The sequence below is a fragment of the Phaenicophaeus curvirostris genome, chromosome 4, assembly GCF_032191515.1.
Source record: "Phaenicophaeus curvirostris isolate KB17595 chromosome 4, BPBGC_Pcur_1.0, whole genome shotgun sequence".
In the NCBI taxonomy this organism is placed as follows: Eukaryota; Metazoa; Chordata; class Aves; order Cuculiformes; family Cuculidae; genus Phaenicophaeus; species Phaenicophaeus curvirostris.
This window is the reverse complement of record NC_091395.1, coordinates 65236847-65252676: the sequence shown is the minus strand read 5'-3', so window position 1 is coordinate 65252676 and position 15830 is coordinate 65236847. Positions and strand designations below refer to the sequence as shown.

Genomic DNA, 15830 nt, shown 5'->3' with positions numbered 1-15830 from the left:
TTGCTCTGTCACCAAAAGTTGCCACCCCTACGTCAGATTTGTGAGAAGATGGATGGCTTCCAAATGTGCTAATTCAAAATCAGAGCTCTGCTCTCAGCAGCAATTACTCCTTAGCACTTTGCTCCTGAAATTGTTATTAATTTTAATATTTATCAAACAGGTGTAAATTGATACCTCTAGCTTGCAAATAGTTGTGTGATCTAAAGAAGTCCGTGTAGAATGATTACACTTCAATTTCAGTAAATACTTACATAGATTCAGTTAGTGCCTGCTTCTCGGGAGATTTCAGTGTATTGGCAATCACTGCCAATTTTCATCAGTGAATACTAGTTTTGGATTTCAATGCCTAATTTCTTTCCATTGTCTTGCTACTTGGTGGTATTCAGACTAGACACAAGTAACCTTAGAGGGAGCAAGCTCTGACTGCTTAAGTGGTGGGTTTCAACTAAGTTCAGGCCATAACATTTGTATTTCGGATGTATAATTCAAAAGACAAGCACAATTCCTGACTTCCAGAAAATACATTTGTTTTCTTGTTCTGACCTTTAACAATCTGCACTAGTAAACAGAGCCATGTCACAGGCAGCTGGTAGGAAGGCGATCAGCACTTCCACAGCCTGCATCTGATGTGACCCACATGTGGGAAATGGGGGGGGGGGGGGTCGGTCCCAGCAGACCTCACCTGCTAGCTCCCCAAACACAAGATTTTCCTAGTACAGTGAAACCAGACCTTCTCTCGGCTAAGAAGTTCTGAACTTTCTTATGACTAGAAATAAGGGATTTAGCCTTAGTTCCAGGCTGGCTTGTCTGTCTGTCTCCTTCAGGAGTGCTACTAAACTCTTGTGGTGACAGGAGGTGATAGAAAAGAGTCTGCTTAGGTTTCTGGTGATGGGGGTGTGTGTGTGTCTCATTTTTCATGAAGTCCACAAGATACACTGAAATTACCAAGGATTTAATCCTAATGGGCTAGGCTGGCTAGAAGTCTTTCTTTCGTACTCACTTTAAAGGAGGTCAGGAGGGGGAGGAAAAAGACATAATGAAACAAAAATCTGTCCAGGTGAAGAAGCAGACAGAGGCTGGTAGAAGAAGAGATGAAGTTGGGTTGGGGGGGAAGGACAAGAAGGAAAACAGGCAAACGTGTCCGGCAGGACAAGCATTTGATACTGCATCCTTGTTTCTCAATTCTGATTACTATGTTTTGTAAATCTGTATATATTCTTGATTCTTTGGCGTGTGTTTAATTTTCAGTAAAGCATAGCTAAAACCAGAAGTATTAAGGTTTATGGTGAGTATATGAGCAGCTTTGTCCAGTAACGGGACTTCTTGTGCTGCTGAATGACCCACACCAGAAACAAATAATCTACGTACTGTCAATTGCTTGTCCTTTTCCACGTTGGTGTTTCTCTGGAGCATTTTCAGTTTGCAGAAGGAGCAAAGCACTCTTAAGACCAAAAATATTCTGGATTGCCTCATGTGTGTATTGGTCTTGTAGTTATTATGAAGGGAGGAAAAAATAGCTTTAACTGAATTTCCCGTGGGTGCATTTTGAGAAACAAATGTCGTATGATGTGTTAGGCTATTCTTTAAAATAGGAAGAAAAGGAGGATGTGTGGACTCTCTTTCTGTTCTGTAGAGTTTCAAGAACTCATGACTAGGCCCGTTAATGTATGCATTTTTCATGTGAAATTCAGTCTCACATGCTTTAGGCCTTTGTCCCTCCACAGCGCACAGCCAGGATTAGGAATCTTCAGGTGTTTTGACTCAGATGTGGTAAATAAAATAAAATGTATTATGTACTAAGGGCTAGAGAAGCACTTGAGTGCAGCTCTGTGGAGCCCATGTGTTGAAGGACATCTCGGGGAGGGGAAGGGAGTGAGTCAAAAAGCAGAAATGGCTGTTGTCTAGGCAGGATTTCCTATTCATTTTGCTTACTCACCTGGCTGTTGAGGAAACCCCATGACAACATATGTTTTCAGATGACAGCCTTTTCATAAGATTAGCTGTGACAAATACAATACCTTGTTTCCCATGGAGAGACCCGATGTTGCTGTTTTGTCACTTCAGCTGCAGTTGTGGATTTTCTCTTTCTCTTCCTCTCAAAGTAGCTTTAAATGAAACGGAAGTTTTATCTGGTTAGCTAACACAAATTAAATAGTCAGCTGAGTTTTGCTTCCTTTGCCAGAGCCCTTAAACCTTTCTTTGTGCTCTTTAAGATTTTATTCAGATAGGTCATGGCTTCTTCAGTCCTGGTGATGTATCACTGATGGATCTGGCTAATACCTACACCCTGAATGAGTTATTAAAGTGGGCAGCATAATTAAGAATTTATTTTATGCTCTGAAGCCTTTTTCAGACTGTTTTGTTATGAGACAACAGCAGTTACTGCTGGCAAAAGGGGTTTTGGTGCTGCAGAGTTGCAGCAGCACGGAGGTTGTGCAAGCTATGCCTCTGTGGTACCCTCACATGTACTGACATTGTGGTGTGGACATCCTGTGAGTGATTAAGCTACAGCATTCAAATTATCGATGCAGTTATATTAATCATTATTTTCCTAAAAAAATTCTTTATTCTTGCTTTCAAAGTTACATCCTCATGTATTTTTCAGGCATACACTAGAACACAACTAGTGAAGGCAAATAGCCAAATTGTTACATTGGTTGTTTCTCATGCTTAGAGAACGGAAATGTTTGTGGTAGAAATATGCTTGTGGATAGAAAAGGAAGATCCATTAAAAAATGAGCCAGCAGCTGAAAGCAGATGCCTTGGGGAAGAGAAGAGGGCAGACTGATACTCTCCAGGGCTTTAATCAATTGTGGCTCAAGGACTTCCTGAAGCAGAGCTGATTCCTTTTCATTCAACAAACATTGATTGATTTTTCTTCCATGAGGTTGTCAAGTCTCTCTTCAAACCTGCAGAACCTTTTTGTATATACAGTATAACACGGGAAGGATGCCCACTACTTAATTACGTGTCAAGAACCATTTTTTTATGAACCTTTTACCAATTAGTGCACCCTGGTTATTGTCATTTCTAGTTTTCCTCTCCACTTAGATGTACTTCTACCCAAGAATCAGTCTTCACTGTAAAACGCAAGGTTTGCACTAGAAAAGTGTGAAGTGTAAGGCTTACATCTAGCAAATAGTAGCTTTGTTTATTTTTATCTTTTGGACTCAAATTTCCAAAGCCACTTCAGGCCATTTCAAACATTTTTGAAAAGTTCTTTCTTTGTTTTTTCTTTTTCTTTCTTTTGAAGTAAGAGAAAGTACTAACTGGGCCAATTCCAGAGCACAACAAAAACTTTTGGAGGTATAACTAATATTGCAAGCTGTATTCCTTATCAGAGCTTGGAAGATAAATCAGGTAACGATCAATAGTGGGAAGGTGGACTAAGTTAATAAATAAGGGTGTATCATTTCTTTTCTATTTCAGATTAAGTGCTTCCTTCTGAAATATTTTACATTTCTCATGTCTCTGTTTCCTCTGTACATCTCCAGAATATTTTGCAGTCTGGAAACACTCAGGTTCACAAATTATTGTCTTAGGTTAATACAAACCAAGGCAAAGTGAATAAGAAAACCAGAATGAGTGTCTCTTCTTGTCAGCTCTCCAAAGCTGTCTATGCACAAGTAATATCTTTGTCACTCCTTTTCTTTAGTTGCTACCTGTTCTCAAAGAACTTTCAAAACTAAAGTCTTTTGGTCTTTAGGACACATTTCTACCTCAAAAACATCCATCTACTCATTCTGTTGTTGAATACTAAGAAAGACAGTCAGCCTTCTCTGATTGAAATGTTATTTTTCTCAGATTAATGCGTCGAGATTTTAGCAGCTATTTTTTCACATATTGTTTTTTTTCCCATTTTATACTATTACTTTTGCTTCTTTTCATTCACTCTTTTGTCTGTTAAATGGAGTTCCATTTTGTTACAGCAATTTCACTACCACATGTGAACAATATTTTAATGAAAGTGTTGTTGGACTGCATAGCTAATGCAGAAGAGAGTGACTGAGATGAGTAACTGTTAACATTTTTGTAACCTCCAAGATAGAGAATTAACAGGGAAATGCATGGTATTGCTAAGGAAGGGTTGTTATTAGAAAGCTATGTCCCTGTTTAACTAAAGCATTTAAAGCATGTGCTAAAATTGCATAGTAACCTGAATGTTATGTTAAACCCTGGCCAATAATTGACTTAATAGTACAAACTCAGATGAGATACTATACTGAAATGGGGACACTGTTAAACTGACTTTCCTTGCCAAAAAAGATAAAAGCTCTGGAGCCTGCATTTACACTATGTCAGTGATTTGAAAAGGTAATGAAAATAGTATTTGCTATATGTTTTTTTTATTTTCTCTCTAGGGATGACCGTGCACCAGTTGGTTTGGTCTACATTATTAAAACATTGGGGAAAGGCAGCCTGGTGGTTGTTTCAGAGAGATGGTGATAAATTAGGATGTTGCAATATGACTTTCATTGCAGAATACAAGGTAGGTTCAATACAAATAGATATTTAACCTTTAATCTCAAAAGTCATTAAATAAGTTTTATTTAATTTTGATGCTGATTATTTTTTATAGTTTCATGTAGATGGATAAAACTGTGTATGCTAATTTTAGGAGTCTTAATTTTCAAATACAGCACATCGATCTTAAAACACTCAATAAAATCAATAGAACCATTTCTGATGACAAAAGCAGATCTGACATTTTTTACACAATGCTCACCGACATATAATCTATTCTGTTGCCTTACTAGAAAAAAATAAAACAACAAACAAGTATAAATACATGTTATCAGGATAGTTTTTAAATCAACTATTTAAAATTTGTCTTAACATAATTATTATATTTTTAGCTAAAATATCAAGTTTAATTATATTTCCTATTTACATTAGAAGGCTAAATTTTTGCTCTTCATTGGTTCTGGTTCAACACTTGGACATAGACAAGACTTGATGTGTACACTGTTGCTGAGTCACCCAATCTGTCACCCTAACTGCCTCTCATGAACTACGTTCTGCTTGCTCTGATCATGTTCATAGAATCATAGAACAGTTTGAGTTGGAAGACCTTAAAGATCATCCAGTTCCAAGCACTGTGCCATGAGCAGGGACACCTCCCACTAGACCAGGCTACTCAAGTCCCTGTCCAGCCTGGCCTTGAACACCTCCAGGGAGGGGGCGTCAACAACTTCCCTGGGCAGTATGTCCCAGTGCCTCACCACCTTCATTGTGAAGAATTTCTTCCACATGTCTAATCTAAATCTCCCTGCCTCCAATTTAAAGCCATTCCCCCTCATTCTATCACTACATGCCTCTGTAAAATGTCCCTCCCCAGCTTTCTTGGACACCCCTTTTGGGTACTAGAAGGCTGCTATAAGGTGTCCCTGGAGCCTTCTCTTCTCCAGGCTGAACAACTGCCACTCTCTCAGCCTGTCCTCATAGCAGAGGTTCTCCATTCTTCTGATTATCCTTGTAGCCCTTCTCTGGACCCATTCCAGCAGTTCATATCCTTCTTATGCTGGAGTTTCCAGAACCTGACACTGTACCCCAGGTGGGGTCTCACAAGAATGAAGCAAAGGGGCAGAAAGTTCAAGATTCCCAAACTCTTAAATCTGGTTCCTCTTTCACCATGTCTTTAGAATATGGCAGCTTTATCTTTAACTGAGGACAGGGAGATTAACTCTGGTCTAAATGCAAGGACAGTGCACTAAGCACTGGATCGTCTTATGTCAGGAACGGGAAGTAGAGAAATGAAGTTTTAACCTATACAAATAAGTGTATTGCATCTGACATAATTTTAATGGAAGGCTGATGTATTTGTATTAAATAGACTTAATTGTTGTGAAAGGTGTATCTATTCATCAATAGAGACAATAATGTATATTGATAGAGCTATTGAAAACTTGTGTGGACTTAAAAGAAATATGTTTCTACCAAAATGAGAACTTGTAAACTATACTTTCATCCTTTGATTGTCTGAATGCTTGCATTACTGTTAGTGGAGGACACATACTATTTGATTCATTGTAAGAGCCTGGATACTATTTTCCTACCAGCTTCTTCATCTTCCTCTGTCACAAATCTGAGTTTTCTCACTTTCACGGTAGGTTTATTGTTTTCTCCGTCTGTCCCATTATGCCCCTTCTGCATTTCACTCCCTCCAAAGAACTTACACTACCATTAAACATTTCTCATAGCTCCTGACAACTGGCTGGGCAGGAGACAGTACTTGTGCTCATTTTAACCAGCACGTAAGTGCTGAATGATTCTGGATCACTTGCCCCTTCTTTTTTCATAAGAAAAATTAAATCCTTTTCCAATCAGCTATTGAAAATGTGTTCTATTATCAATACATAAATTTAGTACATTGTCTTCTTTGCACTGCTTTGGTATAAATGCAATATTAAAGGTACACAGAATATTTTGCCACTATTATCTATACTTTGAAATTATGTAGTCTTTGCAATTCTTCCACATCTTCCTATGCATAATTAATTTTAAATATATGGCTTTGCTGCCATTTCACCAACAAACATAATCCCAACGAGTGTAGTGTCACTACTTCTAGTCATCTTGTCATCTGGATTTATGCATGTTTTACCTGAAATTACTTATGAACATTCAGAGGGATGTTGTTTCCATCTTCTTGTCAAGAGCTCAATCCTGCCTTATTGTAGACAATAGTAGGCTCATTTCCTTTAGTAAGAATAATTACCATAATACAATAACTCTCATAACTTGTGGTTTAAGAAAGATCTCTGTATTTAAATGCACATTTAGGAACAGCTTTTTTGTGATCAGTGTTTATACTGTGGTACTCCAGAGATTTTTTTTGCAAGCAGAAATTGTAGTTTGATGTCTGAAGCCCTTGCTCAGCATTACCCTAAGAGCTGAGTCTTCAAGTAGATCCTCAAAATCCATTGTTTCCTGAGGATTAAGTGACACCTTGCTTTGCAAAGCTAAAATTGGATCCAAATGGCCCAAATTGAACTGAATGGACTGATGATGTAGACAATGACTTAAAAGAGAATTTGGATATATCTGTGCTTCCCCAAGCGGAGGAGAGCTGGCAGGAACTTGTGCTAGTTCATTTAAGCAAGAAACATTGGGTCAGGTCAGAGGCATTCCTACAGCTTTCTGTAACACAGGAATAGGCAGACCAAGCTGGCAGCTTCCTATGGAAGCCTGGAAATGTACCCTTTTTCTTGAAATTAGCATGAGATTTGCCTGAATGCTAAAGATACTTAATTATTTAAAGATGCTTAAATAAGTCAGCTACCTAAATACGCATGTGGGGAGGAGGGGAAAAAGAGTGATGACTATAGGATTTGGCCTAATGTAATTAGCCAGGGTTTTATCATTGTCTTTCTGCAGTCATTACTGGGTATGAATCTGAAGATGGATTTGGAACCAGATATTAAAAATGTTTAATAGGACAATTTCTAGTCAGCCATGTGAATACCACAACTGTGCTAGGGCCAGAGAGGCTTTTATGTTGCTTGTCTCTAAGTCTAATAGAAAATCTACTTGCCCTTTAAGGGCAAATAATCAAATCATGATGAAATAGATGCTACAAAATATACTTCACCCTTTAATACCTCCCTAAGGCTTCATGACTATCAAAAGCAAATATCTACCCTGTATTAAATAATTTAAACATGTGCTTTTCACATAATCTTTTTATCTTTTTTTGTTTTTGTTGTTTATACCCAGATGAGTAATTGCATAAGTCTCTTATGAGTTTAGCAAGTACCAAGGTAACCCAAGTCTTTGTTGAAAGGCATTATTTATTCTATCAATATTTAACATGGAGCAACCACTGAACTGCGTAATTTGGTAGAAATGGGTGTGCTGCTCCCTGAGTACCTCTAATGCTCTCATGCTTTCTTCACTTTTTAGAAGCAGTGTAAGAGAATAAACACCAAATGCTGTGTTCTAGAAAAAAAAATAAAGTGTGAAACAAGCTAATAGTACTTGGTATTGCACACATATTTTCCTGGCAATATTTCTGTAATTCTCTTGGGGGCTCGGCAGTGTCTCTCAGCCAGCTGGCTGCTAAAGGGGCTTTACTAGCACACTAAGGTGTGTTCCCAGGACACAATATGTGATGTGCTCTCTCAGACACACATTAGTTTCTCCTGGGATTTGTGGTTCTACCCCCAGTGAGCTCTTAGTAGACATCAAGTTAGTTTTCATTAACAGTGAAGTGAGACCAGGTCAGTTTGTTCTTGGTAGCATTGCCCCTGGTTAGCATTCTCCATGCTCATTGCTGGCTCCGAACACTGAAGCAGCTTCCGAGTCTGTTCTGGCATCTGTTTAATGGCCTCATTTGTGGTTATTACTGTAAGTACACCCAGATTAGGTTCATTCCTCTGAGCTACTTAGAGTTCACCCTGAATATTGTTCAAAAACAAATTCTGTGAAATAGTCACCTATAGTGCTTTACCTATATATCTTTATTGCTAGATGTTTTAGTTGCCTGCCATTTGATTCAGTCTGTGATCTAAAAAAGCATTAGCTCATCTGACCCTTTGTTTCTCATGTCAATGCTCTGCATCTGCTCTTAGAGACTCAGTAGCGTGCCTCCTCCCACTACAGGTACTGGTTCATTTCTCTCTTCCTATCTGCGCATCATATGTACGTTTAGGTGATAGCAGTATGATAAAAGAATAAGGAAAGGCCACAAACCATATGGCCATACGACACATTAGTTTATCTTGTCCCTTTGGCCTCTCCACCTGATCTCTGCTCCAGAGAGCTCTTCCAGAACTCCACACTGCTGAGCAGAAACTGCCATTAAAAAATACAGCAGGCAAGAAATATTTTTTCCTATTTCTTGTGAAATTTTTACAGAAACAAATAGCTCTTTTGTGGGTCCTGTGAAGGGGGTCAAGGATATGTCAAGGATAAGTGTTAAAGTCCAGGATATTAACGTATTGTCTCCCACAGGAGAGTTTTTTCGATGTTATTTAACACATTCAGTTCCCTATATTACCCATATTATGTAGCATACAAAGTACTGCAGTCTCTGCTGCTGCAATCAGGTGAAATTCCTTTCAAGTCTAAGATTTAGTACTCATTTACTAGGTTTGTCTAGTGTATCAGAAAACATTGCCTGGGGAGGCAACTATTGCTAAAGGCTGTAGTAAATTAACTTAGTTTGCAACTATTTCTTTTCTTTCCAGACTCTCTTAGAAAATTCATGCTCTCTGTGTGCATTTCAAATCATTTTTCTGGTATTTCTGGCTTGGTTTCTGAGATGACAAGTGTCCAGTGCAGCTGTAGGAGAGAAGTCCCATGATTTAAAGTTCAGTCTTGATCTGAAAAGCAAAGTCCTGTTGTCAGCTCTTGTAAGGCAGCATTTGTACTCTTCATGTGAAAGCTAATGCCGATATTTATCCTCAGAATATCTCTGTGTGAATCCATGGCATTGTCTTTGTTGCAAATACATCTTTAATTTATCTATATGCATGTTCTAATAAGGTGATAATTTTGTGCCAAAGAAGCTGAAAAGGGTCAGTAGTACATTAACGTAATTTAACTGAAATGCACAGTGGTTTAGTACTATGAAGCATATGTTTGTGATTCCGAACTAGGTATCATGTATCTGAGTGAACAGAGTTTCAGTGTCTCACTAAAAGCAAGTTCCAAGTGACAGCAGATGGAATCAGAGCTAGGATTAATTGTAAGGAAAGTGAGAGCTGAGGGTGTTTGCTTTCAGTTTAAGAATCAAACCTGCCCTGGTTAACACTGAGATATTTCCATTTGATACAGATTGATAAGGCGATTACCAGAACAGGGAGATAAAGAGCAACCTCAGATCACCTGATTAGTACCTGGTGTTATTCACTGTAAGCATGTGAAAATTTTAGTAAGGGCACAATGAAAGAGTACTCAGCTATGGCAAGGTTTGCTTTGAGTATTTAAGAAAATCGATATGTAAAGACTTGTGGGTTTGAAATGCAAGGCTTTCAAAGTGTGAAGGATCTTCTGAAGCTTAATTAAGAAAGTTGTGATTTCTCTTACTGAAGAAAGTAGGAGGCAGACATCATGTTTAGTGAAGAGTGGAGAAAAATACTGGCTAGGTAGAGAGTGTCTCTGGTAAAGAGATTTTAGTCAGGTCTTTCCATAGAAATCCAAATGTCTCTACAAGTCAGGTTCCTGCAGTGCATGAAGGAAAAGGGTAAGAAGATCAGATTTCCTCACCGGGAATGCCTGCTCTGTAAGATGTGACATCTGAGTTTAACTTTGGGTTTGGTTGGGAGAAAATTACACACCACTTGCTATGCAGAGATTTCCCCCTGACTGGACCAGTTCTGCATTCTACACATCCTAGAATGCAAAGGGAAATAATAAATGCCTGCTATTACATGCCCCTGCATGCACAGGCTGACATTAGTGAGTAATAACAGTGTTTTAAATGTTTTTCTTGGTTCAGTTCTTGAAATGCTTTGTAGTGCTTTTAAAAAATCACCAAGCCAGCCCTTGGGAGGAGCTGTGGCAGATCTCTTTATCTTAAAAGAATATATGGTATTGTAACTTTCAAGTTTGAATAGGCATGTAGGTCTAAAGGTTATTTTTTTTACCCAGATCAGTGACAAATATTCAGGCATGAACATGCTTTGTGATGTTCCATTCCTGCTGTTCTGTCTCCAGAGAGGAGAACCTCCAATTTATTACTCCTTGGACAAGCCTACCAAGTGTCCTGGCATAGAATGTGTCATGGGGAGGGCAGAGGCTGTGCTGTGCACTGCCACAGAAATTAAATCAGGCAGCCTGCTGGATTACAAACACTACACAAATTTATTCTTTTTAAACACAATCGTATTTGCTTTTGGATCTTTATTTTTTAATTTTCCCTTTGAAATCAAAATGGGAAAACTGCTAACTTCACAAAATTGTAGGCAGCATTAGTCTTGATGAAATAATCTGACAAAATAAAAGATGACCTTGATACAGATAAATAAGAAAGGTATTTCTTCCTTGTTTATCCTATATGCTAGTCAAGGCAAGATGGTTTTACCCACCTAAAAGAGAATGCAGTGACTGTTGGGTTTTTATTGTCGTGTGATAGATTCTTCATGTTTATTAGGCTTAAGTTTATTTTTAATTAATGCTTGCAAAGGTTTAATCAAAACACTTCAGACAAGATCTTTAAAGTCTCGGGTTATACTCAATAGCTCATCCGACAGATGCAGATTTACTATTTTAAAAAATACTTAATTATACTTTAAGACCTTTTTTTAACATAGATGTCATCACATCTATGCAAAATGAAACTGACAGCTGTTTTGACAAATACCATATCACACTGTAGTGAGGAAGTGAATAGAAAGCTAATGAGGAAGAAAACTAGTCATCTTGGGTAAAAGTAAGAGTTCTGCAGCTGCCGACATGTAATACTTCTTTATTTTATGGCTTTTATAAGAAATTATTGACTTGCATTGTAACGGGGACAAATGGATTCAACATATTAATGTTAGGGTCATTGAGAGGGTCTCCAGAGGTAAAGAACTAATGTTCTGAATACGGCGTCCCCATCTGGACACTCAAAGGCCTGCTTTTGATTATCTTTGCAGGGAAGAGGAAAGATGCAGAGTGAAAAATGAGAGAAAACCACAAGAAATGATGTAGCATCTCTCTTGGGCTACATGGGACAATCTAGCAGCTTTCTTGAGCTTCATGCTCAGCAAGAGATGGATATTGTTATTTAAATTTTAGCTAAGAAATATATATTTACATTAATTTTAACAACATAGGTTTTGTTCTTAACTATAGTAGATGTAATATTCTTCAGATGGAAATGTAACTTTCTTTTGTGAAGGTGTCTCCTTAAGTTGTATATTAATTTATATAGCACCTCTTATGCAGTGCACCATATACCATTGACTGCCTTCTTCCTAGATTGGACCTCACTGATTTTCAGGAGTAATACAAGGAGTAATGTCTGCGGTGCCAAATTTGCAAAGATACAGAGACGGATATCTAGCTGGTATAAACCCCTAACTTACATACAGATTGGAAGTGTTGGCCTGAGTGTTTATTTTGCAGTTTCAAAATGGATCTCCTGTTCATCCCCTCTTTGATGTGCTGTAAGGTAGCATAGTGGAGCAGGCAAAATTAACTTAGAAGAATTTAATTTTGCCTGCTCCACTATGCTACCTTAGGAGCATATACTATATATATACTACATATAGGAGACTATACTACAGCTATTCCAAAATAAGCCCCCAAAACTTGTACTGTATGGATATTGGGTTCTTCACACCAGCTTTCTGCTCTTCATGCTCCTATTGCATTTCATTACTTACTAAGTTAAACAAACCCAAAAATATTAATGGGAATGTTACATTTCAACTGCCTTTTAGGTGTTTTTTGTAAATCACTAAGAATACCTTCAAACACCTCGATAGGTCAGACACTATGACAACAAAATTGGTTTCGGTGCTCTGTAGCAAAATATTTAAAAAAAAAAAATCTAAAAATCTAAATGTATTCCATTTCTCCTAAGTGTGTATCATAAAATATGAAATGCCTTTAAAACCATTTTTTTTCTAAAAAAAAGGTGTCAAAAACCAGGTACTTTTCAGAGAGTTGCAACCATATGGTCTTTGTTCTTATAATCATACAACCCTTCAAAAGCTGCAGTAACTTGGGACCGAAATGTTATTTGCTGTTAATGGTGTGTTACATACTTACTTGTGTGCTTTTAGTAGCAATAAAACAGCTCCTGCTAAAGTCAGTAGTAAAATATTGTTCACTTCAGTTAGGCAGGATCAAAGCTTGAATGGCTACAGAAACAATTTCCTTCTTACTTGTGGTGCTTTTTGTAAAACGTTCAATTTTTAGCCTTTACATATAAACAGAGCCTCCTGAGAGCGAGCTTTGTTTCAGCATCGGGACCGTGCTACACTATCTCTGGTTGCAAAACCACTTTGATCTGTAGGTGACAAATAGGAGAGATTAATGGCTTCAATTTAGACACATACAGCCAAGTACCATGTTGATTCTTTAACAAAGGCAGAAAAGATACGATTTCCTGGGATTTAAGAAAGAAAATGTTAACTTGGTTCATAGGCTTAAAATAGATTCTTACTTAGCTTAAAATATTTTTAATATCACTATAGAGATGGGAATACTCTATACTGTATGGGGAATACTATATACCCTGTAGTGCCATGTGAGCAAAACCACTTAAGGTTATGTTTAAGCATATAAAAAAATTTTGTGATCTTCATTACAAGAAGACACATAACTAAAGAAATAGATAAACTGAGGGGTTAACCAGGTATTTTAACACTGGAGTTGTTCTTGCATCCTTGTTTCAACAAGAACACAATTAAGACACAGAGAGGCTGAGTGACTTCCACAATATTTCCCAAGAAGTCTGGGGAGGAGAAAGAAGCTGAACCAAATTTTTTTGTGCTTTAGACACTAGGTTAGACTCAAGAGTGACCACAAAGTTGCCCTTAAAATGCAGATGGTGCCAGCATTGCTATTTGTCAATGCAAATCCTGATGTGATAGGGAAAAAAAAATTGTCACACCACTAGGGACTTTAAACATGTTTTTAGAGAGATATTTTAGGCTACTTTTATCAACAAAGGTGACTAAAACTTACAATACAAAAATAATTTATAAAAGATTTATAAAATATAATATAAAATATAATATAAAAAATATAAAATGTTTTAGTCAACACTTTCATACATCTATGGATATTTTCCCTTGTATTTGTGTTAGTTTTAGAGACTACTTAACCCTTTTTCTGCAAAAAGATGAGAGAGCTAGGCTAGAATTCAAAGGAGGTTTGCAGAATGATGTTGGTATATTTTAACTGCCAGCCAGTGTGCTGTCGTCTATAATGAGACCTTTTCTTAAATCAATTAAAATAAAAGGCTTAGAACACAGGAGGGTGCAAAGAGGTGATGAGAAATGATGTACAGTCATATTAGCTGTAGAGATGTAATGTTCATTTTCAAAGGCACGAGGGAATGCAATGCAGATGGGCTGAAAAAAAAACCCTCTTCTCATCTTTCTGTTGCAGTGGGAGCATAGGAAGATTTTTCCTTGGTGGTTGATATGAATGTTGCAAGAAGTGTGGCGTAAGACTTTCTGAAGATTAACTCATGACATGTGAGATGACAACCAAAAAAGCTAAGCACCATTCAGGCCTCTGTGTCAGTGTGACATACCCAGCACTTTTTAAAAAACAGGACAATTAAATATAGCTGGGAGGCTAAGGAAGGCAAGTTTTTAAAATCTTAGCCAAAAGCCTTAAAATATCAAAGGGAAATAAGTCTTAATGTCACAAGTGTGAAGTTAGGCATATGGTGTGATGGTTTTTGGATTGTTGTCAATTATGCAAGTTGATTGGAATCAGATAGAATTCTACCAGTACTGGGAAAGCAGGTGGATGGACCAAATTTAACCAATTTCTCCCCTCCGCAGTCTTAACTGAATATCTTTGAAACTAATGTTTTTGCTGGAAAAGGCTGTGGACTAATAAAAGCAAATTTTTTACTGGACTTGTAAGGCCCTATTCTTCCTATACTGTCTACAGATTGCAACAGAAGCAATGACAAAAATGGCCAAATGTAGAAGGTACAAAAGCTCTTTCTTAGCTAAATCATCCACAGTAAGAAATCAAAGCTAAAAACCAATCAATTAACCAACCAACCAAAAGCAAAAAAAATCCAGCTGTCCATCTGATGACAGAGCTGTTCAGTCCAGAATCCCTTAAGTCGCTGTCTGCTTTATAAGACTCCAAGGGCAAATGGCTTCTGCATTTTGTGTCAAGACCGCAGTGATAGAAGTTTCTTACAGTAGATTTAGTTCATCCCATCAGTTCCTCCACTGGTATTCATGGGATTTTTTATAGTGTATTGCTTTGAGGCACTGCATTTTGAAGCTCAATTTCCCTCCTTCCTGAAAATAGAAAAGTAATCCTGCTGCCTTTGGGAGAAGGAGTTGGCTCAGAGAAGAATTATAGTAGCATGACATATATGTGTATATATATAAAAAAATAGAAAGGAACTTGCCTGAGAGAAAGCAATGAACATTTATTTACTGTCTCACAGAGACAGAATTTCATGACTGTGAGGCAGGTTACTGGATGACTTATGTACTCCTTGAGCCTCACTCGAAGGTCCACTGTTGTGTCTCTTTTGCTTGGATGGTTACTCGGGAATGAGACTTGCTTGCCTGTCCTGGACCTGAAGCAGTTAAAAGGCAGCTAGAGCTACCTATGCCTTTCTGATATAAGATTATGTGTGCACACTTAGCCAGTTTATGTAGTACTAATGACTAAACTATGCTTGCTGCCTGACATTCATACAGTAGCTGAACCTGTATCTTAAATCATGCTCCAGCAAAAGAAAAGAAAAAAGTATTACTTCAGTTCTCCAGTATCTCCCTCCACATACATCTCCTTCATGTCACAGTCCTGGTTGTGTGAGCAACTTTCATGCAGTTCTGGATTCAGGAGCAATGTCCTTTCTTGTCTGTGAATAACGGCCATGCAAGCTTTTATGTATTATTTTGATATTTTATGAACTTGCAGTAGCCTGCTAGCAAGAAAGTCTCCAGCTGAATGAAAGTTAGTGACTTCTTAAAAAGAACCAGTTGAGTACAAGAAACTAAAAAGCAAACTGAAGGTGAATGTGATCTCTGGATCTCTGCACTTAATATTCCATAAACTGGCTTGCTAGTTCTGAATTTGGTCATTTTAAATATTGTGAAAATGTATATAATCTGCAAATCTGGTTAAGAACTTTAGCTTTTACAAGATGCCAATAAATTGGCCAACAATACTGTAAAATGTACTTT

At 37.6% G+C, this 15830-nt stretch overlaps 1 protein-coding gene across 6 annotated transcripts in view; it reads left to right on the top strand.

The window, feature by feature from the left end:
- Positions 1–15830, top strand: part of C4H4orf50 (chromosome 4 C4orf50 homolog) — an 84674-nt gene that overhangs the window by 47329 nt on the left and 21515 nt on the right. For all 6 annotated transcript variants that reach the window (XM_069856320.1, XM_069856319.1, XM_069856318.1 and 3 more), the window contains one exon: positions 4362–4489. The gene's annotated coding sequence lies outside the window, so the exon portion shown is untranslated. The remainder of the gene's footprint in view (positions 1–4361; positions 4490–15830) is intronic.